Below are 25,121 nucleotides of genomic sequence, written 5' to 3' on the forward strand. Positions count from 1 at the left end.
AGCTCTGGCATTTTAAGAGTTTTATGTTCCTGAAACTAAGAAGAGACAGGAAACCAGGTAAGAAGGCTAGGCAGGCATCAGGAATAATGTGAATGAGAGTTAGCAACTGGAATTTGGGGTAAAATGTGGTACAATAGAGAGCCCACTGGGATAGTAACTTGGGGGGTATTTTATGACTTAAATAAACATGACTTTATTATGGTTAAGCAGTTAAGTGGATCTTCACGGTAGCTGGAGCACTGTGCCTATACTCTCAAATATGCAGAAGTCCTCAAACTTTGGAGTACTTAAGAATCATATCAGGAACTTTCAACAAATTCATATTTCCTGGCCCCAAATTCCATATACAAAAGGCAGGAATCTAGAATATGTTTTTTTAGCAAGCACTTCTAGATGATTCTGTTTCAGAAACCTTGAGATTGAGATTACATGTCCCAAACAGCTGCTGACTGTGGTAAAGCTCAGCGGAGTCAGACTTCCGCGTTTTTTTTCACTCCTGTAAGGTGTCATGTGGTAGATCAGAGGTGATCAGCATCCTTCTGTCTCAGTTTTTAAGTGTCTTTGTGCTATGACTTGCCACTCCTACTCCCATTCCTATCACCTTTTTAGTGCTGCCAGCATTTACAGAGAAGTTATGAGAAGAAGGGAGATTGCAATAAAACTTTCTTCTGGATCCTGGTGTTGGCACACATTTGGACAAAAATTAAAGGAGACAAATGAGTCTATGAGACAGCTGGTTCTTAACATCTGGCTAACACTGTGGGCAACACATCTGGATTCAAGGCTCATCATTCCCCTGTCTGAGTTGGAAAGTTTAGGGTCGGAGAAGCTGTGTTTTTCTCCCTTTAGATGGATTACCAAAGTATTCTCCTGATTGGGTTGAGTCAGAGCCAACCCAGGGGATGGAAAATTAAGTCCATTCACACAGTCACACAGACCACAGACTCAGGCCACCCAGAACTTCAGAAGCTGCAGAGAAGACCTTGCCTATTACCACCAAAACATATGGTACGGGACTGTCCTTCCTTCTTCTACACTTCTCAAACTACAATTAAAAATTTTTAAAAAATATTTTGCCTTACAGGGACTGCCCTAGACACTTACTCTAACTCAATTTAATCTGGAAACAGATGCTAAACGTGGGAGCCAAGATGTTCCTACAAAACCGTCAGATCCACAATATAGTCAAGAACAACATTTAGGACCTCAGACCCCACCTGGTAGTCCTATCACACCACATCTGCTTGTTTTAGAAATTCCTTTTGCTTCCATTTCAAAATGTGAAGCAGCTGCTATGGTAGAACCCTAAGCCAATGAGTCTCTATACACAAGGAAATGATACTTTATAAGCAGTGGATTCTGAAACTATAACTGGAATACCCTTTCTTGTTACACCTGTATCTCTGCAAGGGAAAATGTTTAAGTGAAGTTTTGGCTTTAATTAAAGACTGCCAACTTTCCTTTCGATTGTGGCAGAATCTATAGTTAATTGAGGCCTCTGATGACTAACAAGGAAGACCATCCTGTCAAGTCGTGATGTCTCTGGGTTTTGAAAAATAAAAGTGGATCTGGCTGTAATCCAATTGCGAGAAAGAGAAAATTAGCCAGAAAGAGTATCTTAAATGAGGGACAAACCCTGGCATGTTATTTTATTCCTTTACTGAGAAATTCATTGTACCCCACTCACAGCTCACATTAATCCATATGGAATTTCTGCCAAGTAGGATGCGTGCTCGACTACCTAAGGACCACTCCAGAGGCAAGGCAAGTTGAATCTTCAAGTTCTCATATTGTCCTGTTTACAGGGCATGTGGAGAGAGACAGTCTGGACTTTTTGGGAGGCTCCTATTTGTTAGCCTTTTCTGACTTCTATACACAGCTCAGGAAATAATACTATGTAGATTCTAGTAATTCACAAAGCAGCAGAGCCAGGAGCAGCTCCATGTGTTGTAACTACAATGGTATTCAGAGAACAGTCCTGGTTGAAGGAATATCCTTGCAAGTCCTTTGGCTTTCTTAATGAGCGATAGGGTCCTACCTGCTACTGAAGCTTGACAAGGGTTCAGATACTAAGCATCTAGTTACTGAGTGCATACTCAGTATATATATAATTTTATATATGCATATATAGTTATAGATATAATAACTGAGTATAAGTATGCATTCAGTAACTAGAAATTATAAAGCAAAGGGAGGATGGACAAAATTGAGGGATGGGATACACTGATGTTTAGTAGACTAAATCACAATCTTGTGAAAGGAGAGTTCTGAGTCTACTAGTTCATTCATTCAATCATTGTTTATTTAGTGTGTACTATGTACTAAATACTGTACCAGTAATTAAGAATATAAGAGTAAGCAAGACTTCGTTGTGGAGCATCATGGATATCATAATGTAGTGTTAATTGCGATTACTGGTGCCATAGGAGCCCATAGCATGGGAAACTACTGGAGATTTCAGAGATCAGGAAGGTCTTTCAGGAGGAAATGACTTTGAGCAGGCACTTTTTCAGGCCTCTGTTCCTTAATGTTTAAAATGAAAACAACAAAACAACCTCATAAGTCTGGGATAAAAATTAAATGAGATGATGTATGAAAAGTTATTACCCTAGCTGCTGGACACAGTAAGCTCTGCAAAGATATAGTCAATACTATTATTTTTGTCTTAATATTACTCAAACTATCATTACTAGTATACTATAACTAGTATTATTATTGCTTTTATAATTATTTGGGACTTGAGGGGCTGGTAGATAAAAGCCAGGGGAAGGATAGAGTAACAACATGTTTGAGGGGCTACAGGCAAGGGACATAATCGCCTGGGGTGACTGGACATTTAGTATGTGTAGAATTATAAAACAGGAGACCGGTTGGAGACATAGACCAGATTGTAATCATGAAGAATTTTATAAGGCAAGTCTAAAGAGTTGAGATTCTACCCCAAAAACCACAAAAGGATATTACATGCAGTAACATGATTACACACAAACATATCCCACACACAGACTTACACACTCACACCACACTTATATCCATAATTTTCAAATGATCATGTCATAATACAATTAGGTTTCGTAGAAGAGATAATTCATGCTTTTTAATTTTAATATTGAGAGAACTGAGTCTAAAGGGAGTAACAGGACATAAGCAGGATAGCAGAAGTAATTACTTCATATCTTTTGAATGCAAATACCTTGCTTTTTCCCACCATACCACACTGCTCTCCTTATCACCCTTTCCATTATTAATACCCTGCTGTTGGCCAAACTGGAAAACTTAGTTTCCCAGCTAAACTCTTTACCCTTGAAAGTATGTGGGAATCTGTAGAAAATTCTGACACCGTTGAATTGTCTCTAAAACCCAGACTCAAACTTCACACAGTATATTACAGTGGGTTCTCGGGAATCCAGTGGTTTTAGCTTTTAAGCACTGTCGAATTCTCCACAAGTAGATTTTACTGCAAACTGCCCTCCAACCCCCACCATGATTCTTCTATAGATAAAATTCAGTACCAAATTAACACAAAGATGACAGAGAAAATGGTCCCAGAGGAGCACCCTACAGATTTCAGTAGAAAAATCATGTTGGAGAATGGATTTGTCTTGACATTGATTCTAGGTGGTTTTGGGGTTTGAATGTTTATAATTTTTGCTAGGCCACAGAGACAAATTCCTTGCAGCTCTCAGATGCCTTCCTCAGTCACTGACTATAAATTTGATGTAAATCACCAGACTGTAAATTTGATGCATTCTGCACCCGACAACCTACCCTTCCCTCACAAACTGTTTCAAGGGTTACAATCCTGATTTTCCGTATGTTAACAACTTTGAACATACCGCCAAAATGCATCTGTGTTAGATATCTCTCTGTAGAAATGCCTCTATTGAACTACCATTTAATATTATATATTTTTAAATTGTGTGTTCATAAGATGTCTAAACTGGAATTCCCCAAAAGGCCGGACACATGGACTTGCCTGCCCATTAGCAGTTTATTTTGGGAGGTGGCCCTAATGACTAGTAATGGGGGACTGAGAAGAGTGAAAGAGGGAAGCAGGGAAAGTCAGTCCAATGTGTGTAACTGACATGGTCACTGAGTGGACAAAGAGCCTCAAAACTCCTGAGACGTTCTGAGGAGCTGAGGAGAACAAGCCACAAAATTGTCCTCAAGAAACAGAAGAGACTAATTAATAACTGACTCCCATCTCCATTGGTTAAAGGTTTGTCCCACAAGTGGTTAATTTCCCTGTGTTTTCAGGCTTGTGCATGTATCAGAGTGTTGAACAAGTTTCTACAGGCGTACCATGTGGTGATGACAAAGCACAAAGCAAGAGACAAGAGTGCAGCTGAGGCAAAGTGTGATTGGGATAGGTATCCCAGCTATGGCAGGAGAAAAATGCAGACCAAGAGGGTGTGAGATGGAGCACTAGAGGTGTCAGGAAACACACAAGGTGCAGAGGAAGAACTAGGATTTCAATCCGAGTAGTCTGTTTTAGAAGCCCAAGCTCTTATGGCAGTGGTTCTCAAACTTCAGTGTGCTTCACACTCAGCTGGAGGGTTTGTGGAAACACAGCTTATGGAGCTCCACTTCTAGAGTTTCTGATTCTGTGTGTCAGAGGTAGGGGGCAGATATTTTGTACTTTTCTCATTTCCAAAGTGGTGCTGCTGATGCTGGTCCAGGAACCACATTTTGAGAACTGCGGCATCACACATAAACACTGCTATCTTGCTAAGGGTCGCTGAGAACAGCAAAGGAAACAGCAAAGGAAACATTCAGCGCTATGGGGGACAGTTGTGCCCAATTCACTAACTTTCAAGTTTTTAAGAAACTGCTTAGATGCCTCTCAAAAGGAAACTCTTCTCCTCCACAGGCAGTGCATGGTCTAGATCATAAATATTTGTGTCGGAAATGATACACTTGGTTCGTGAGGCACTAGGTAATCACAGAAATGGTATTGTGGTCAACTGCCACACTTCAGGCAGAAATCCTAAAGAAATCGCTGTGAAACTTAGAAAGTCATGAAAATCCAAGAGGCTTGGAGTACGATGAAGCTGAACTTCAAAATGAGAGTGTGAAAGTGAAAATGGAGCAGCTGTCTTAACTGAATATTTATATCTGGGGTGCTCTGTAATGAGCTTTCAATTTTTGCTATATTTAATGAATAGCGATTACATACGAAACTGAAAAAAATACATAAGACATAGTTTCTATTTTTAAAAGTTTACAGTTGAGTAAAGATGAAAAACAAGAAAGCAATTAAAATAAAAAGATATTGGGTAAACTTTTGGAGAAAGAAACAGAACTCTGTGAGAACATAAGAAAGTCGCAAAATTTTGTCTCACAAAACGTAAAAACATTTTAATAAGGAGGTGATAATTAACTGGGTGTGAAGGAGGAAAAGGGCTTGCCATGCAAAGAAGGAAAGAAAGATCATTCTGGGCAGAGGGAACACCACACAAGGAATCATGAAAGGCCCAGAATGTGATGAAAACGATATTGTGATTAGCTTTATTAAAGAGTATCAAGGTGTATACTGGAACTAGACTGTGAAGTTTTCATGTGCCAGCTAAAAGGCTTGAACTTCTTCTAATAAGCAGCAGAGAGATAGCAGAGGTGATAAAACAAAAGTTGGCACAAGCAGATGTATTTTTTAACATTCAATTTTTTAGAAAGATTTCTCGATGAAGTGTGGAAGATGAAATTGATTGGAGAAATGAGGTGTGGAAGATTAAATGTGGAAATGAAGATTCTGAAAACAGGCACTGGCAGCAGGGATATTCTATCTCTGCTGAAGAGGGCCGGTTTGAAAGATAAAGAAAGATCAAAATCAAGAATCTAAATGGATGCAGGATATGCGAGAGAGGGAGGCAGAAGGAATTTCAGGAGTTAGTTATCAGTTTGGAGTTAGTTCTTCACAAATATGTGAGCTCTTTATCTGGCTCTGTGGGTTTTCCCCTAATGCTTAAGGGTTTTTGTTTGGTTTGTCTTGCTATTAAGCACCTAGGCATAGGTATCAAAAAGAGACTAAAGCTTCCTATGTTTTCAAAAATACTAAATATAGGTAAAACAAATGTGTCACGGTCAAGTAAATTCTCAAGGCTGTCTTAAATGTGCATTGAGATCCTCTGAGTATTCTCTATTCCCTAATTTACCCAGTTCTTAAAAGTCCTTTTATTACAGAAGATCTCTTAGGACCTGAGTTCCATTGAGCATTCTGGAAAATGCTGTCTTAGGAGGCCCAGGAGCTCATCTCTTTGACAGTGGGGTAACTCCTAACAGATAGAAAAATGGAAGAAGATCCCTCCAAGGAGGACTTGTGGTGGAGTGGACCGGTACTGACTTCAGAGGCAGTCAAACCTGGGACAATACCCAGATGCTACCCTTAATATGTCTGTGATTTGGGGCAAGTTAGGTAAACTCTGGATCTCAGTGTACTTGTCTGCAAAGAGCAAATAAGGATGCCTACCTTGCAGAGTTGTTGGGGAATTAGGAAATATATATATAAAGTGTCTGGTACGTAAGCAACAAATTATAGCTGCTAATTTTACATTGGATAGGCTTAGAATTTTAGCTCTGCTAAAATTATTTTATTATGACTCTCCTGTTTTAGCTTTTGACTGCATTCTGAATGTCCTTATCCTCCTGTGTCTCCCGGTGCTTTAAATCTTCACCTTTTGTTTTGTATTGTTCACCAGTGCTATTGCTGCCTGTAACCTTCTATTGGTGTGCGTTCTTGCGTGATTTGGCTTTTGTTTTCTGAACTGGGTGATCAGTTCATTGGAAGAATGTCAACGTGTCTGTGGTGTAGAACTACACTTGATGATTTCTAGGGTCAGAAATCATACAGTTAGGAGAGTGCTTTTCAAAAAGAAAAAGAAGATGGCAAAAGCAGAGTGAGAAATCTGGGAAGCTGAAACGTGAGCTATTTCTGTACAATTCCATGGCTCCAGATCCAATTTCTGTTTTGCTAAGAAGGATGACTCATAAGGCTAAATCACAAGCATATCAGAAAAAATAACTATTATGACCTCTTCAGGTTGTGGTTGAAAATGATTAAATGCTATCGCAAGGATACTTCCTCTGGCTGGAGGGTAAATGTTGGCTTAACTGGAACACAAAACTTGATATATTCCATTCTTAATTATAAGATTCTAAGCCAGTGAATTTTTTTAAATAGTGCATCACATTTGCTCTAATATCAATATCTAATATCAGCTTCTACTCAACTTCTCTCACAAGCCAAAGTAATTTAGAAACCTTACTGCAATAAGATTATCATTGGTCATCAAGATTAACAAATTTTAGGCATGTGTTTTTTCATTTTTCTGCTCAAAATTTTCTGTGGCTCCCCATTGTTTACTGAATTAACCACAAACTGCTTCAGGTGCAATTTAAGGTTCTCCACAGAAATCATGAAGCAAAAGGGAACTAAATTATACATCTTAGGCCATGCTTCTCTAACTTCATTATACATACAGACGACTTGGAAATCTTGATAAAATGTGCTTCTGATTCAGTAGGCCTGGTGTGGTGTAGCTCAGAGGACGGCTATGGCAAGATCTTAGCTGATGAGGGATTAAGGAAGCAAGAAAGAACCTTAAGCACTAAATCACATGCATGGCAGGAAACAAGACAGTGAAGGACTTCAATGGAAAATAGGAGTAAGAGATGAAGAATCCCGGAAAAACTCCCAAGAGGATTTTCCTCCAAATGCTGCACTCTTTGAGACAAATGCAGGGTGTTCAGGCATTTGCCTTTCTTTCTAAGGTTTATATTTTTCTCTATCCAGGTACTTCATACCAAGTTTCCCAGAGGCTTGGAATTAATAATGTAAAACCACTTGAATTTTTTAAAATCTATACTATACTAGAGCTGTGTTCTAAGTTGGAGAATATGTTCCTTGACTGTTCCATACTTTAGAAAATATATCCATCTTTTTAGGGTAGATTAGGGCAGACTTCACTTCTCTTTGATTTGAGAACTTTATTTTTTTTCTTTTTTTTTTAAATTATACTTTAAGTTCTAGGGTACATGTGTATAATGTGCAGGTTTGTTACATATGTATACTTGTGCCATGTTGGTGTGCTGCACCCATCAACTCGTCAGCACCCATCAACTCGTCATTTACATCAGGTATAACTCCCAGTGCAATCCCTCCCCCCTCCCCCCTCCCCATGATAGGCCCCGGTGTGTGATGATCCCCTTCCCGAGTCCAAGTGATCTCATTGTTCAGTTCCCACCTATGAGTGAGAACATGCGGTGTTTGGTTTTCTCTTCTTGTGATAGTTTGCTAAGAATGATGGTTTCCAGCTGCATCCATGTCCCTACAAAGGATGCAAACTCATCCTTTTTTATGGCTGCATAGTATTCCATGGTGTATATGTGCCACATTTTCTTAATCCAGTCTGTCACTGATAGACATTTGGGTTGATTCCAAGTCTTTATCATGATATGTAGGGGCCAGACCATCAGTCACAAAGCCCATTCCAAAATCACATGGACAGTTTCATGCACATCGGCCTTGTCACAAAATTCCAGATTTGTAAGGTGTTAAGATATTAACTTACTAAACACTTACTATATAATGAGTACCATTATAAGGACTCTATATACATTATTTCACTTGAATCATAATACATCAGCTCTGAATGACTGTCAGTTCAATGGAATTGAATGTCTCATAAAATATTCTAAAACCTTTTTTGTGGTTTGGTTTAAGTTGGTCCTTTGTATGATTGGTACATAGTGGTTTGTGTTTTTGTTATTTGATACTGAGTATTTAGCTTCTCTTCATAATTTTGAGATTATTAGACTCAAAGGTAATTACTGAAAATTCATTATCTATAACTGGAGGTGATTTTGAGCATTAATAATGCATTTGAAGTGTTCTTATTTGGTGTTTGGAAAACATACTGCTCTAAAAAGTTCGAGTTCTTGGCACCATTGTTCCTTCTGGGATTTTGCTTAGCTCCTTAACTGAGTCATTTTCATTAATCAAACTGTTGCTTGGAGCTATGATAATACCATAGGAAGTTCTTGTATGAATCTCACTTTGGTCTTTACTTGGTTAATATTGCATTTTGAAATTCAGTTCATGGGTTATGTCTCCCTTCACTGACTTCTGTGAAAGTAAAACATTAATGTGTTAAATTGTTACCTGCTTACTTGCTTTTTAAAGAGAAGTCCAAAGGTTAACAAAATAGAAATAGTTTTTCAGCAAAGCTCGGTTGTAATATTAAACTTCTAGTTTGTTTCTGGAACCAGATCCACAGGAAAGCTTTCTCTACTACATGGAATTGTTTAAACACAGATGCTTTTGGCCTTGGTCTCTACTGCAGTGGTTCTGATCATGGCTATGTCTAGAATAACCTTGGGAGATGTTTGAAAGTATAGATCTTTAGATCCCTATCACAGCTCTAGTGAATTGGAGTCTCTCAGGTATGGCCTGGAACATCTGTATTTTATTTTATTTTGTTTTATTTTATTTTATTTTATGTTATAGATGGAGTCTCACTCTGTCGCTCAAGCTGGAGTGCAGTGGTGTGATCTCAACTCACTGCGAACTTTGCCTCCCAGGTTCAAGTGATTCTTATGCCTCAGCCTCCTGAGTAGCTGGAACTACAGATGATGCCACCATGCCTGGCTAATTTTTGTACTTTTAGTAGAGACGGGGGGTTTTGCCATATTGGCCGGGCTGATCTTGAACTCCCAACCTCGTGATCCGTCCACCTCGGCCTCCCAAAGTGCTGGTATTACAGGCTTGAGCCACCGCACTCAGCCAGAATATCTGTATTTTAAAACCACTACCATCAGCACCACTGACCACCAGCTCACTGCATGATTCTTATGCCCAGCCAGGTTCAGACCCACTGCCCTGAAAGAGTCTGATCAAAAATGGAAGACAGCCATGTCTTTACTTGGCCAAACAGCTTAGAAAATCAGAAGTGTGCTCTGGTGAATACATCAGAATCTCCTGTGAAGTCTATTTAAAAGGCCAGTTCCAGAACCTTAACCTGGACTCTCTGAATCACAATTTCAGGGTCTCAGAAATCTCTGCTTCTGTCAGGATCCCCAAGGGATTTCCATGGGCACTGAAGTTTTAGAATTCCTTTCTGTATGAGTGAGCAATCAGCCACCTAGGGATACTGTATTGAGTTCTCTGCTGTTATTTTATTTTACCTCTAATTTTGGGCACAATCAGAATCATTCAAGGAATTGTTCTCAAATTTTTAAAAAAAAATTAGTGCCCTTAGTGAAATTTATGAATCTTCTCCCTAAAAAATTTCACACAGGCACATGCATATATTTCACACTTTTCATTTCAGAAGGTTCACGGACTTGAGACAAATTTATATATTCCAGATTAAGAACTGGTGTCCTGAAGAACTGAGTTGATTGACTTCAGTAAACATTTTGTCTTGATGAGTCCACTGCAGGACACAACCGGTCTGCAGAAATAGAGGAGATGTCTGGCTCAGAGAGGTAGAGTGGGAGTGAGAACAGGGAGGAGGACACCCAGTTAAGGCCCTGGTTAATATGAAGTCCAGGCTGAATGCAGGCCTTCCTTTATAAGATCTCTAGACCCAAGGATGTGAGCAAACACTCTCTTTTTCCCTCTGACCCAGGAGCACTGTGATAGGCAGTAGCGGTTTCTCAATAAATAAGCATTTTTTTAATACCTAATGTATGGCAGGCATTGCCACAAGCTGGAGGTACGAAGATGGATCAGACACACGTGCTGCCTTCAAACAGCTCACAGTTAGTGGCATATTCCATATTGCTGGCTCTCTCACAAACCTCACTATCATGGTCATGAAATATCCAGCCAAAGACATTAACCGCAGTTTCAGAGATTTGCCTGACTGCTTTCCTATTTGGCCTTTCAGCCCACTGCTCAGTGCATTCCTCTGCGGGCTCTGCTCCTGGGCTCCATCCCTAGCCCTCCAGATTTGCTTCTCCTCCTTTGGGTTTGGTGACCCATTTGGACTTCCGTCTCTGGCATATGAACCTCATCTTTCCCAGACATTTGGCTCTACATGCTCTAATGGCTTTGGTGCCCCTGGAGCTCTGGCCTCCAACATCAACATTCCTGGCCCTCAAAATCCTCGTTAGCACTGCAGTTCCCAACCTGGAGAGAAAGAAACTTTCATTCATTTATTCAACAACATTGAGTGTGCCAGATACTATTCTAGGCACTGGGAGCACATCAGTGAGATAAACAGACAAAAATCCCCAGGCTCATGAAAGTTTACATTTTAGCTGGAATAAACTCACAATAAATACAAAATAGTTGTATATATAAGCACACAAATAATATATATAATAAACATAGTCAATTTTTATTACTCATGGACTCCATATTTGTGAATTCATCTATGTGTTAAAATTTATTTGTGACCCCAGAATTAAAATACAGCATTTTTGTGGTCATTTTAAAATGTGCCAGAGCAGTGAAAAACTTGAGTTGCCTGACACACATATCGCTTGCTGGTGTCAAACAAGGCAAAGTTCCGCCTTCCTGTTTCCAACTTCATACTATAAGTATCATATAAGGTTATGGGTTTCTCTCATTTTTGTGTTAATGAAAATGTTTAAAACGCTGCCAGCCAAGCATCATGCTAAAGTGCTGTTTAGTGTTCCTTAGTACAGGAAGGCAGTAATGTCACTTATGGAGAAAATACATGTGTTAGATAAGCTTCCTTCAGGCATGAGTGGTAGTGCTATTGGCCATGAGTTCAATGTTTATGAATCAACAATATATATTAAATAAGGTTCCTTTAAATAGAAACATACATAAAACAAGTTTATGTATTGTTTGGGTGACAAAAACATTGTGACCAGAGACCTGTAGAAAGTGTAATGGTTCAGTATTCACTGATTCATTGTTTGCAGTGACATAACCACAGTGAATAGTGAGAATTGACTGTATATATTAATAGTAGATTGGATTTTAGTAAATGTTATGGATGAAAAATAGGTTCCAAGGTATATAGGGAATGTCCACGGTGGGGGTGAACCTCCACTTTACAATTTGATGTTCAAGTGACATTTGAACAAAGATGTAAAAAAGATGAGGGAAGAATCCATGAGTCTATCTGGGGGGAAAAGTATAGTAGACAGAGAAAAGAGCAAGTACAAAGGCCATAAGACAGGAACATGTTTGGGGATGAGAGCAGAAGGAGATTAGAGGAGTTGGCATGGGGCAAGCAAAGGGGAAAGTAGTAAAAGCTGATACCAAAGCCTTAATGAGGAGCAAAAGATTCTGTAAAGACTGTGACTTTTTCTTTGAATGTAGTGGAAAGCTATTGGAGAGTTTCAAGTGGGGAAAGTGACACAAACTACTTTATGTTTTAACAGTATTTTCTGCATTGAGCATAGACTAAAAGGGAACCAGAGTGTTAGAAGGTAACCCATTTAGGAGACTTAACAATAATCCAAGGGAGAGATGATGGTGGCTTAGTCCTGGGTGGTAGCAGTGGAGGTGGTGAGGAATGACTAAATTCAGGATATAATTTGAAGGTAGAGCCAACAGGATTTGCCGCTGAGGAAATGTGAAATATAAAAGATATAGAAGAAGCAAAAATGATGCCAAGGGTTTTGGCCTATGCAACTGAAAAAATGGAATTGTTATTTGATAAGTCAGGCAAGCTTGAAAGGTACAGGTTTATGGGTGGTATAATCAGGAGCTCTGTATTGCACATTTGAGATATCCAAGAGATGCTCAAGAAGAGACATATGCTAGACAAATTCAGTATTAATTCAGATTTCAGAGGACAGGACTGGACTGAAGCATCATCATTCCACTGATGGCTTTATAGCCATAATCCTGGATATCCAAGGATATAATATATTCAGGATATAATCCTGAGCATATATCCTGGAGATAGATATCCACATATGGATATGGTAGATGGAAGAAAGAAGAGGCTCTAGTTCTGACCTTGAAAGTGCTACAACATGATGGAAGATGAAGAAAAAAACAGCTAAGAAAACTGAGAAGGAGCAGTAGATGAAGTAGAAGACAAAAACAGGAAAGTAAGGTTGCCCTAGAAGCTCAGGGAAGAAAGTGTTTCAAGGAGGAAGAAGTGATCAACTGTATCAAATTCTGCAGTGGAGTCAAGAAATATGAAAAAAGAACTGAGCTTTGGATTTAGCAACACAAAGATTATCGGTGATCTTGACAAAGCAGCCTAAGGATGAAAACTTAATGGTAGTGTATTCAAGGGAGAACAAGAGCAGATAAATTTGAGTCAGCAACTATAAACAAGTCTTTCAAAGATTATAGCCATAAAGAGGAGTAGAGAAATGGCACAAGGAGGTGGGCAACAGTACACAGAGAGGACATGAGGGTCAGGAAAGAGGTTTTCATTAATGGTGGGAAAAATTACAGCATGCTTGTCACAAGGCAATTTTCCATGAGTCTCTTGCATTTCTGCATGTCTTATGATAAAAGACACTGATTTTCCTTTGGCTCTAAAATTTCTTTTCAAGAATATTTGTATAGTGAACAACTTTTGAAGACAGGGAGGGCGTCTCTCTCCAGATCAAAAGGCCGTCATGTTTACCGACCAGGTTAATAAATAATTCGAGTTCCACAAGTTCAGTGTTCCTCTCTTACAATGCAGCTCACTATGTGTGTAAGTACCACCCGGCCCTTTTTGTGTCACTCTGTGGGAACTGGGGCTCATGTAACCAGCACAATAAAATGCTGATCCTCTGGCTACTCCCGTTGCTGTCAGCAATTAAGTCCTTTGTCAATGACCCAAGAAGCTTATGGCTTTTCCCAGCAACCTTGAAACTGTGGCAGGCTAACTTGTGGCCTGTAAGTAGGGTGAAACCTCAGACCCTTCGCAGTTCTTGACACTTGTACATTAACAAGAACAATCTGGTAGAGAAGAAACAAACTATTGATGGAGGAGAGAGGGGGAAGGATTCCCTCTTGGCATTAATAAACCACTGTGATCAACAAGTCTGTATTATCACAGGTACATAGGATGCACAGTCAAGTCAGGTGGATCCAATTCACCAATTACACACTGGCACGTTTGCCCAGATGTTCTGGGGGTTTATGTCTCTGTGCAAATAAAGCTTTAGATTCACATTTTTGTAACAAGTGGCTATTCTGTTTGCACTGTGAAATTTAGTTGCATTACTAGAGAATGGCTGTTCAATTTGTGTATTTTTTTGGTGATGCTCTGTTTTCCAGCTTACTAGACATTTACTTTACTTCCAGCTAATTACTGTAGCTTAGATTTTAATGTCCCAATTAACTATCCTGATTAACTTTATGGCAAGAGCTGCAGCATAACAATCAATTTGTACAAAAACATGCTTGATAATATAAATAGTATACTTCTTTCACCTGCAGAGAGACGAGGAAGGAAAAGCCAGTGGCATTCATTTAGGCGTGGTCCCACTGAACAAATTTATTTTAAAGCCCAGGCACGTGGACCAGTCCTCAGTGTCTTGGTGAGACAACCTCACCAAGGCAGCTGTGTTGGCTGGGCAACTTCTTCTCAATCAAAACATTCAAGCCCCAGACACTTTTTGAAAACTAGTAAAGCATGCCAAGAGGAAATATAGTGATGCCTGTATTTCTCAAATAGTCTTTATTCAGTCAGGACTCTCTGATATCCTATTTGTTATGATGATTTAACTAGTCAACTAACAAGCACTTCTCTGAACCTCCCATGTGTCCACATTGTTTTGTGTATTAGTCAAGACAGGCGAGGCTCTGCCGTGGTCATAAGTAACTCCCTAAAGCACAGTTGCTAACACAGTAAAGGTTTACTTTTCAGTCATGTGAGTCCTATGCAGGTCAGGACACTGTCTCTCATCTTGTGCTACTCAGTCTGGGATATGGGGACCCCAAGGTTACCATGGCATGGGGAAAAAACCCAGCGTGTTAAACAGGATGGATTTGGCTAATACCACTTTTATCCATAGCATATTGAGTGGATTCCAGTACATGACCCTAACCCTAAGTGCCAGGAAAACTGAAGAATGTGAAGGAGCATATGCATGGTCGGGGAGCCCCTATGGTTTCTATTACATTGTACCAGGCACTGAGAATGGACACAATGGAGGATAAGGCTGAGTCCTTGCCCCTGAGAAGATTTTAACCTATTAGGGTGCAGAAGGGAAAGCAATTGATATTCACCAAGTACTTCTCCTTGTCAGGTACCTTACTAGAGATAATATAATATTTTTGTTCATTTTATAACACTGCATTCATCATTAATCCACTAGTTATTGAACAACTACTATTTCCTAGGGACTGAGAAGTGTACTAGACTTCAAAGTTGTCTAAGACTCAATACCACCTTTCAAGAGAAAAAAAGAAGATAAGCAAAACTGTCAAGCCAATGCAATATAATGTGGTAAGTACCACAGTAGGAGTATATGGGTTTCCTAGAGCTGCTCTAAAAAAGTATCACAAACGAGGTGATTTAAAACAACAGAGATATTTATTACCTCACAGTTTTGAAAGTTAGCAGTCAGAAATCAAGGTGTCGGCAGGCCCATGTTCCTTCTGAGACTCTGGGTGGAATCTTTCTGTGCTTCTTCCTAGCTTCTAGTGGTGGCTGTCAATCCTTGAGATTCTTGGTCTTGAGCTACATCACTCCAATATCTACCTCTGTCTTCACATAGAATTCACCCTGTGTGTCTTAACCTTCACATGGCATCTTTCTCTTATAAGGACATCAGTCTTATTGGATTAGGGCCCACCCTAATGACTGCACCTTAACTTACTATATCTGCAAGTACCCATTTCCAAATAAGGTCATATTCATAGGTTTTAGGGGTTAGAACTTCAACATATCATTTAGGGGGACATAATTTAATGCATAAAAAGAGATAAGCTCAGGATACTATGAAAACACACAGGAGTAATATTTGGGTCAAATAAATTTCCTAGAGAAGATAATGTCTAAGCTAAGTCCTCAAAAACTAGAAGTGAACAGTCACTGAAAGAAAGGCACTTCAGGCAGAGGAACCAGCCTGTGCAAAGCTCTAACAGCAATAGGAAGTCTGGTGCACTGTGCAAGCAGTTCAATCTGGCTGGAGATGAAGTTCAAGTTAGGGGTAATGGAGAATTTTTTGTGTCAACTTGTCTGGGCTAAGGGATGCCCAGATAGCTGGGTAAAAACAAAACACACACACGCACATGCATGCACACACACTCTTTACTTCTGGGTGTGTCTGTGAGGGTATTTCTAGAAAAGATTAGCATTTGAATCTGAGTAAAGAAGATCTACCCTCATCAATGCCAGTGAGCATCATTCAATCCATTGAAGGCCCAAATAGAACACAAAGTTGGAGGAAGCATGAATTCTCTCTCTGTCTTCTTTATCTAAGACATCCATCTGCTCCCATTCTCAGACATCAGAGCTCCTGGTTCTTGAGCCTTCAGACTCTGGGTCTTGCAACAGCATCAACATCCCCCCAATCAGTTCTTAGAAACTTTGCCCCAGTTCTCAAGCCTTCAACCTCAAACTAGAAGTTAGACCATCAGCTCCTCTGGTGCTCAGGTATTGGAACTTGGACTGAAAGACATCACTGATTTTCCTGGCTCTCCAGCTTGCAAAGGGTAGATTGTGGAACTTCTGGGACTTCATAATTGCATGAACTAATTTCCATAATGTGTCCTTAAATCTCTCTCTCTACATATATCATATTGGTTCTGCTTCTCTGGAAAACCCTGACTAATACAGTGAGAAAGTAGGAAGAGATGGGACTAGAGGGCTGGAGAAAGACTTGTTGGTGAAAGGGATTTGAATGAGCTGAAACTTTATCCTAACAGCCAAAAGGTTTAAGCAGGAAAGTGAGAGTATCAAGGGAAGTGACAGTATGAGAATTTTGAAAACATTATTCTGGTAGCAGAACGGGGCAAGGATTGAAGAGGGCAAGGTTGGAGTTTGGAAATTATTATAATAATCTAGGGAAGAAGGAGTGACAGCCCTGAGAATGGTAGTAAGAGTAGTGGTAAACAGAAATGGGAAGATGCTGGGGATATTTAGAAGGGAAAATTATACTTTATGATTATTAAGATGTAAGGGAGAAATCATGGTAAAAGATGACCCCCAGTTTCTGGCTAGATGGTGGCACATAATTTAGTGAGATAAGGAACAATGGAAGAGGAGTAGCTTTGACAGGGGGTGGGGAGTTGGGGTTGGGTGGATTGAGGATGGGAAAGTTGCTGATGGTGAGGAAGTTGCTAAGCTAGAAATACCTGTAAGACATGTCATGGGGAACTCAGGCAGTTTGATAGCCATGCAGGCTAAAATCCCTATGCTCTTTCAACCACATCTTATTGTCCACCAAACCTGCACTAGCAAAATTCTAATGGAAAACAAAAATATGCTTACACTATTCAGTACTGAGTATAACTGGAATTCATCAAAGGGAAAGTCCTTGTGACCCAAGAAGAGTGATAAGTCTTGAAGAACAAGGCAAAGACTCTTCAACTAGGTCTTTGAATGACAGAATTTGGAGAGCCAAAGAGAAGTGGGAAGGCATACCAGGTGGGAGCACAGCAGGAGGAACGGTGAAAAGGGAGACTGACCCTGGCCTCCTGGGGTGAACAGTTCAATTTGAGAAAGTGAAAGAGAGTAGATGGGGCAGCTGAAGACAAGTGAGGGAGGTCCTGGCAGCCAAACAGCAAGCTCTTTTCAGTGTCATCTCACTAAAATGGCACTGCCTATCTCCCAAGAGCATCTCATGCTCTCTCTGGATATGAGGAGAAAGCTCATTCCACAGTGCTTTCAGAATGAATGAACGTGTGAATGAATGTTTACTGGGATCACCAAATTATTAAAGTTTCTTTTCGATCCATGAGTCAGCATCTTTGTGTACACATTTTATTTTAGTGATGTTTTCTTGTCCTTCAATGAGAAGATAAGGACTTTTTTTAAGAGAAAAGAAAAGAACAAGATGATTTTGCTTTTCTAGTAGTGGGGATTTATTTTAGTCTCAGGGGAGGCATCATAGAAAAAACCCTCAGCCAGAAGTTAGGACATTGTGGTTCTCAGCCACTAATGAGCTGTATGACCTTGGTCACTAGGCCTCTGCAGGCTCTGGTTGCTTCATTTGTAAAATAAAACCCAGACCAGGTCATCTTTTGGGTCCCTTCCAGCTCTATTATTTTATGATTTGCTCTTAGTCTTTATGAGCCATGTATGATTTATCAGTCTCCCTGATGCACTCAACTCCTGATGCAAAATCATTGTAAAGAGCTGAATTTTGACTATGTTTTCACAATCTCAGAATAACTCAGCGATTCTTTTAATTCAATTAACCAAATATTCAGATACTTTCACCCAGGCCTGCATGCAACTGTACCTGGTTATGTGCCAATTCTGTTTGCTGTCCATACCACTTCCTACCCAATCTGATTGGTACCAACAAGGGAGCCTGGTTCAGTTATCTTACTTTGACAGTACCTGAAGATGATTGTTTAACCAGGGACTTTACCGTAGAGGTTCTTTGATTTTAATGTGGGAGAGTGGGGGTCGGGTGGATTGAGGATGGGAAGGCTGATGAGGGTGGGAAAGTTGCTGAGCTAGAAATACCTGAGAGACATCTCACAGGGAACCCAGGCAGTTAGCTAACAATGCAGGCTAAAATCCCTATGTTATTCCAGCCACATCCTATTGCCAATCAAAGCCCCACTAGCAAAATTCTAATAGAAAACAAAAATACACATACACTATTCAGCACTGAGTGTAACAGGAGTTCCCTGAAGGGAAAGTCCTTGTGAGAGAGAATGCTCTGAGGGAGTGTGTGAAAATGCAGATTCCTGGGCCTTAACCTCAGAGAGTTGTGGGTGGTACCCAAGTCTCTTCATTTTAACAATCTCAAGGGAGGGGTCCATTATATGAGAAATGTTACCTTAGATGGGGAAAAAAACTTTGCTGAAAAACATTAAGTCAACACTCTAGATAAATTGTGGTTTATGGTTTATAAACCAGTAACTTAATTGTGGATGTTGGTACGTGAAATTATTGGGATGATTGGTACTAGGACTACTACATGGCTCTGACATTAGCAACAATTCACTCTAAGAACAGGTTGAGAAAGTGCATAGCTCTGAGTGGCTACTAATATTTTGTCTCCTTCTGGCTTTATGTGCTGCTCTGACTAGTGTTGCCTGTTTCTTAACTGGAATCATCAATTTGTACTGATGTTGATATCCCTATTGAGGAGAGGTCCATCTCTCTCTAGAGCATCCAGTTCTTCTGGTTCAGGCTTCGTGTTTCAGACAAGGAGCTTATCAAATTCCAAGCTCATCAACTTCCCAGCTTGCTCTCTGCCCTTTTTTGTTTGCAGTGTCTCTGCTTTCATGTAGGTCTGGGTAGAGATACAACCAAGCTTGAGGATGGAAAGACTGCTGTGAGATACTCTGTGATGACTCTCTTTGGAGACTCCTTGAGACAGTTTTATGCTGCTGAACAGTGGGAGATTTTAATCATGATACTCAGCATTACAAAGAGGATTCTCCTTGTAGCTGGAGTCTGGAAAACATTTCACCATTTTTAAACAGGCTCAGTTGCATCTTGCCTTTTGGCTCTTTCAATGTATGAGAAGTAGGCTTCCATTTACAGAAGTTTTACAATTTGTAATTACAGTTTACAACACTGGGTTCTGTTTAACACTGAACATATTTGGAACAGAATTGACCAGTCTGTCTGATAGTGTATAGGCACATAACGACAGCACAACTTGGAGTAATAGGCTTATTGTTTGTCCTTCCCTACATCTCCACCCCACCTAGAACAGCCTAAACCAGATGGTCCTCAACCTTTATTCATCACACTCACTCTATGAAGAATTTGGAGGGGAAAGGGTTGCTTCTAAAATACAGATTCCTCTTGCCACCTTCAGATATTCTGATTCAGTGGGCTTGTGCTAGGGTTTAGGAAGCTAAAAAATTAAGCAAACACCCCAAATGATGGTGACTTTGATTACCACAGTTGGTGAAATATTATCTAGCTCTCAAAGCCTTCAGGTTTACATGTTTTTTTGCGCGTGACATGTACTTCCAGGTCTCAAGGCCTTTATTCAGTTTCCCTATGCTGAAATGCCCTTCCCAGTTTTGTCTAAGGATGGGAATTGAAATGTCAACTCATCCTTTGCAGCCCAGCATAAGTGTCTTTTCTCCTGCACCTTTCTCACAAACTCTCTCTTCTTTACCACTGTACTTTGTTCTTCATCTGTGCTCTTACTGCATTTTCTAAATAACACAAATGTTATATATAAGCAGTTATTAACACTTGCCTTTCTAAAGTGTGAGCTTCTGGAAGGCAGGGGCTGTGCCACCCTTGTTTCTTCAGTGTCCATCATTGTATCTCACATGCTGTATTAGTCTGTTTTCATGCTGCTGATAAAGACATACCTGATACCGGACAATTTACAAAAGAAAGAGATTTATTGGACTTACAGTTCCACATGACTGGGAAGGCCTCACAATCATGGTGGAAGGCAAAGAAGAGCAAGTCACATCTTATGTGGATGGCAGCAGGCAACAAAAGGGAGCTTGTGCAGGGAAACTCCCATTTTTAAAACCATCAGATCTTGTGAGACTCACTCATTATCACAAGAACAGCACAGGAAAGACCTGTCCCCATAATTCAATTCAAGATGAGATTTGGGTGGGGACAAGGCTAAATCGTATAACAAGTTTTAGGTACCTATTTTTTTTTTTTTGAGACAGGGTCTCACTTTGTTATCCAGGTTGGAGTGCAGTGGTGCCATCTCCACTCACTGCAACCTCTCCTCCTGGGTTCAAACGATTATCATACCTCAGCCTCTTGAGTCACTGGGATTACAGGCATGTGCCACCATGCCTAGCCAATTTTTGTGTTTTTAGTAGAGATGGGGTTTCACCATATTGGCCAGGCTGGTCTTAAATTCCTGATCTCAAGTGATCCACTTGCCTCAGCCTCCTAAAGTGCTGAGATTGCAGGTGTGAGCCACTGTGCCCGGCCTTAGGTACTTTAAAAATACTTTGATTCTAATAAACAGGTATAGACACAGCTAAGCTGTGTAATACATCTGCACAATCTGATACACAGGTAGCGGTTGTTTTCTTCAAAATGTTGTAAAGTAGCACTTTGATCTTTAGTGTCCTCTTTAGTATCTCAACAGTATAAAGGCACAGCGTGAGATGAAATCTTAGTGTTTTAATCAGGAGGGCCTATACTTGTGTGGATCACTCTTTCCACTGTGGTCGCCTTTACCAGAATCAGATTGTAGAATCACTGTTCACTCTATTGCGTGTGTTGCTTTGTGAGAGAGCGATTGCTCCTAGGGGTTAACAATGAAGACAACCAGAGGCAGAAGAGAAGAATCTTAGTGGCAGAAACTGAGATCCGATTTCCTCACCAGGGCAGCTTCTTTTCATCTCTAGTGAGGAGGCCATTTCTGCCTTGTTCTTTGTCTGTTTCAAGCTTTCTCAGAAGCAGCGGCTCCATGGGAACAGGCATTGCTGTCACACGTCAGGCATTTAGGCGTCTATTAAGGAAAGATGAAAAGAATATTAGATGTGGCAGGGAAGTGGAGAGGCAGTGGAGAAGCATGCAGAGGACAGGATTTGGATTGTGGATGGGTATCTTGCTAGTGGGAGTAACGTGTGGCTGGAGGGGGATGTAGTGGCATCTATTGTCAGTCCCCTTAAGATTCAATTACCGAAGGACCTACAGCTGTCCTTCCTGTACTACAATCAGCTGCAAAGAATCCAGAGGGAGGAGCGCCAAGCAGAGAGCTTCAAGAGACTGAAAGTAATGCAGCTTTGAAAAATTTCAGTTAAGTCTACTCTGCTTCCCTCCAGTATCTCCCAAAGAGTCTGAACTCAGCTTGATTTCAGCCCAGAATCAAAATGTCCCAGAATCTATCCTCCAGGAAATATTTTAAAAAGATGTTTGTATCTATTACATTTTCTCTTCATGACCATGCTGTGAGGGAGACAGGCATGATAAGAAGTCTCAGTTTTGAAGATGAAAAACCTACGGTCCAGTAATTTCTTCAGTTACTTCAATTAATGATGACAGAGCTATGGCTGAGTGAGGAGTAATCGCTCCTTTTCCAGCCATGCTGGCGTACAGGTTTGGGTGTAGGGAGGTGAAGGACTATTATTTCCCTCCCAGACAGAAAGCATGAAAGAATAATAAAACTAAGAAACAAAATATGCAGCTCAGTCATTTCTAAGAGCAGGGTCCAGTACTCAATGGACTGTTGATGGCAGATGTGTGAACACTAAAATCAGAAAAGGGGACTTTAATCTGGAGGTAATGACAAATTCAGTGTGGAAAGAATCAATAGATTATTATGTGAGTCACTGAGCATTGTTATGAGCAGCAGCCTTTCACAGCAAGCACCTTATTGCCATCACACAGCAAGACAAAGATGGCTTCTTTTTCTTCAGATCATGGGAATTAAAGCTATTACAATTTGGGTAGAAATTACATTTAAAAGCATTTATCACCTATCTCCCAGCTACTGGGTGCTGAAAACAGAGGCAAGCACTGTCTTCCAAGTCTCTGAGTGCAGGCTATTCAGCACTAGTTATTATTTCTTCAAACCTCTGGTGTGAATCACTACTAGACCACCAGTTTCTGGATGATTTGGGGGTTGGAGGATTTAAAGTCCTAACCTCCAAACAAATTGATCATTTTCTATTTTTAATCAGTATATATGTCTGAGAGCCTGAACTACATTAGATCATATTGTCTCTTTTGATGGAACAGAGTGGGTGTGTTGGGGCTAATGGGCAAGTTTTTCTTCCCCTTCTGAAGGTTCACTGAAAAATCAACTCATACAAGGTAGATTAATTAAAGAAAAGGCATACAACTTTGTGTAATGTGCACATGGTAGACTTCAGAATTAACACCCAAATATACAAGGGAAATTGTCCATTTTTATGCTTAAGGTTCACCAAAGTAAGTACAGCCATGTAGAAATATGGTGGAACTAAAAGGGTATGATCTAATGCTAATAGACTGAGTGGGGAGATGCAGCAAGTCCTGTCTGTCTAGATTCTTCTTGTTCTCTCTGAGCAGCATTCCTTCCTTCTGGGTGTATGGCAAATCCTTGTCTGGAATAGGGGTCATATGACCTACAGTCATAGAAGTTAGGTCAGATAATTTGTTTATGGCCAGTTTTCACACAGAAAGGTGGAACAAAAGTTAGAGTGATATGTTTAGGTTTTATGGCTGGCTTTGGGGAAAGGGGGTTGTGATTTCCATAACCTACCCTGTGGAAGAGGGATTCTAGTTTCTATATCTAGCCTCACGGAAGAATGAGAATGAGAGGCTGGAGGACAGGAGAAGTTTGGAGAGAAATTTAGACTGCTTCTGAGGCCTTTTTTTTTTTGGTATTGTTTTCTGAATTCCAATAGGAACATAGGAGTACCAGAGTGATGATATTCTGTTTAGACTTTTGAAATACTCTTCCACATTATTTTGTGATGAAAGTGCATGAAAATGACATAGATATGTGAATAATGTAGCTGAAAGTGACATAATAACTAATTGATTGGCATCTAAAAAGGCTCAGATTAATAACAGTGCTATTGCCTATTATCTTTCTCCTTTTAAAAGATGACTTCACTGAGGTATATTTTACTTATCATATAATTCACTCACATCAAGTGTACAATTCAATGATTTCTTAGTACATTTTCCTAGTGGGGGCAACCATCACCATACATTAGTTTTAGAACATTTCCATCACCCCAATAGGATGCCTCATGCCCATTTTATGGATTAATTCCCACCCCTACTCCATGCCAGGCAACAACTAATCTACTTTCTGTCTCTATAGATTTGCCTGTTTTGGACATTTTATATAAATTGAATCAAACAACAAGAGGTCTCTTGTGTCTAGCATCTTTTACCTAACGTGTTTTAGAATTTTATCAGTGTTGTAGGATATGTCAGTACTTTGTGCCTTTTGTTGTTAAATAGCATTCCACTGTATAGATATACACATTTTGTCCATCTGTTTACCAGCTGATGGTTCTTTAGGTTGTTTCCAAGTTTTGACTGTTATGAATAATGCTGCTAAAAACAGTGGTGTGCAAGTCTCCATGGATATGCTTCCATTCCACTTGGGTATATACTAGGAGTGGATTTTTTTTTCTTAGGTTACCCTCACTTCCCTTACCATGGAATTTCTTTAACATGATGACCTAGGTCAATCTATGTATCATCTGACTTTTCCATTGGAAAGTCAAAGTGAAAAGAGATGATAAATCAGGTAGTCAAGGGATATTTGGAGGCAGAAATCTCCCAAATTGGTAGAAAACAATTTTCCCTGAGAAAAATCATAGCAGGAAATGGATAAAAGCACATGACATCAACCAAGGCAGAGAAAGAGAAGTTGAAATACTCTAGTTTACATTTTCTCCTGTCCTTCAATCTCCTGCCACTGTATACTTTTGGCCAAATATGGCTGGAAGCCGGTTGGCAAAGGCATCCGGAAAACAGAGCAGGGCAGAAGAAGGGCAGAGAGAAAGATAATAGAGCAAACAGGTAAAGGGCCAGCTTTGCCTGCTTACTCACCTAATTCACAGTTGTCAGAGTGTTGTGTGTCTGTGTGTGTGTGTGTGTGTGTACACCATGGATCTTCTGGCCTCCCAAATGGAGCCAATACAAATTTGTGTAAGTTTTCCGTGACTTGAATAAGATTCTAGTTCCAGAGGGGACGTTATCGACCATCCAGGCCTATGGTTTTTGAAGTCCCATAGGGGAACTGCTGAGCAGAAATCAAAACAGCGCTGCTTTTTTCTGTTTTACATGTTAAAGCTTCCAAGTAAAATTCACATTGAGTAAAGTCTATGGATTTAAAAAGGTAGATGTTCACTGGTTAGTCCAGCTCTGTCTTTGACAAGTGGAGAAAATGAAGAATGAAGAACTTAGTGACAGTTTCGACATCCTGCTGAGCTTCCTCCCACAGCTGAAAAATATTTCCTGAGGGCAGAGCCAGGACTCAGGTTGCCAGGGCTCTGTGCACTCACCACCAACCTCTACACTAAAACTCTCAATCTCTAGTGTTATCTAAGAATTATCAGAAGAATTTTAAATACATATGTAGGTGCCTTCCCTCCCCACATCAGAATATCC

This window comes from Colobus angolensis, unplaced genomic scaffold (assembly GCF_000951035.1).
Source record: "Colobus angolensis palliatus isolate OR3802 unplaced genomic scaffold, Cang.pa_1.0 Scaffold361, whole genome shotgun sequence".
Lineage (NCBI taxonomy): Eukaryota > Metazoa > Chordata > Mammalia > Primates > Cercopithecidae > Colobus > Colobus angolensis.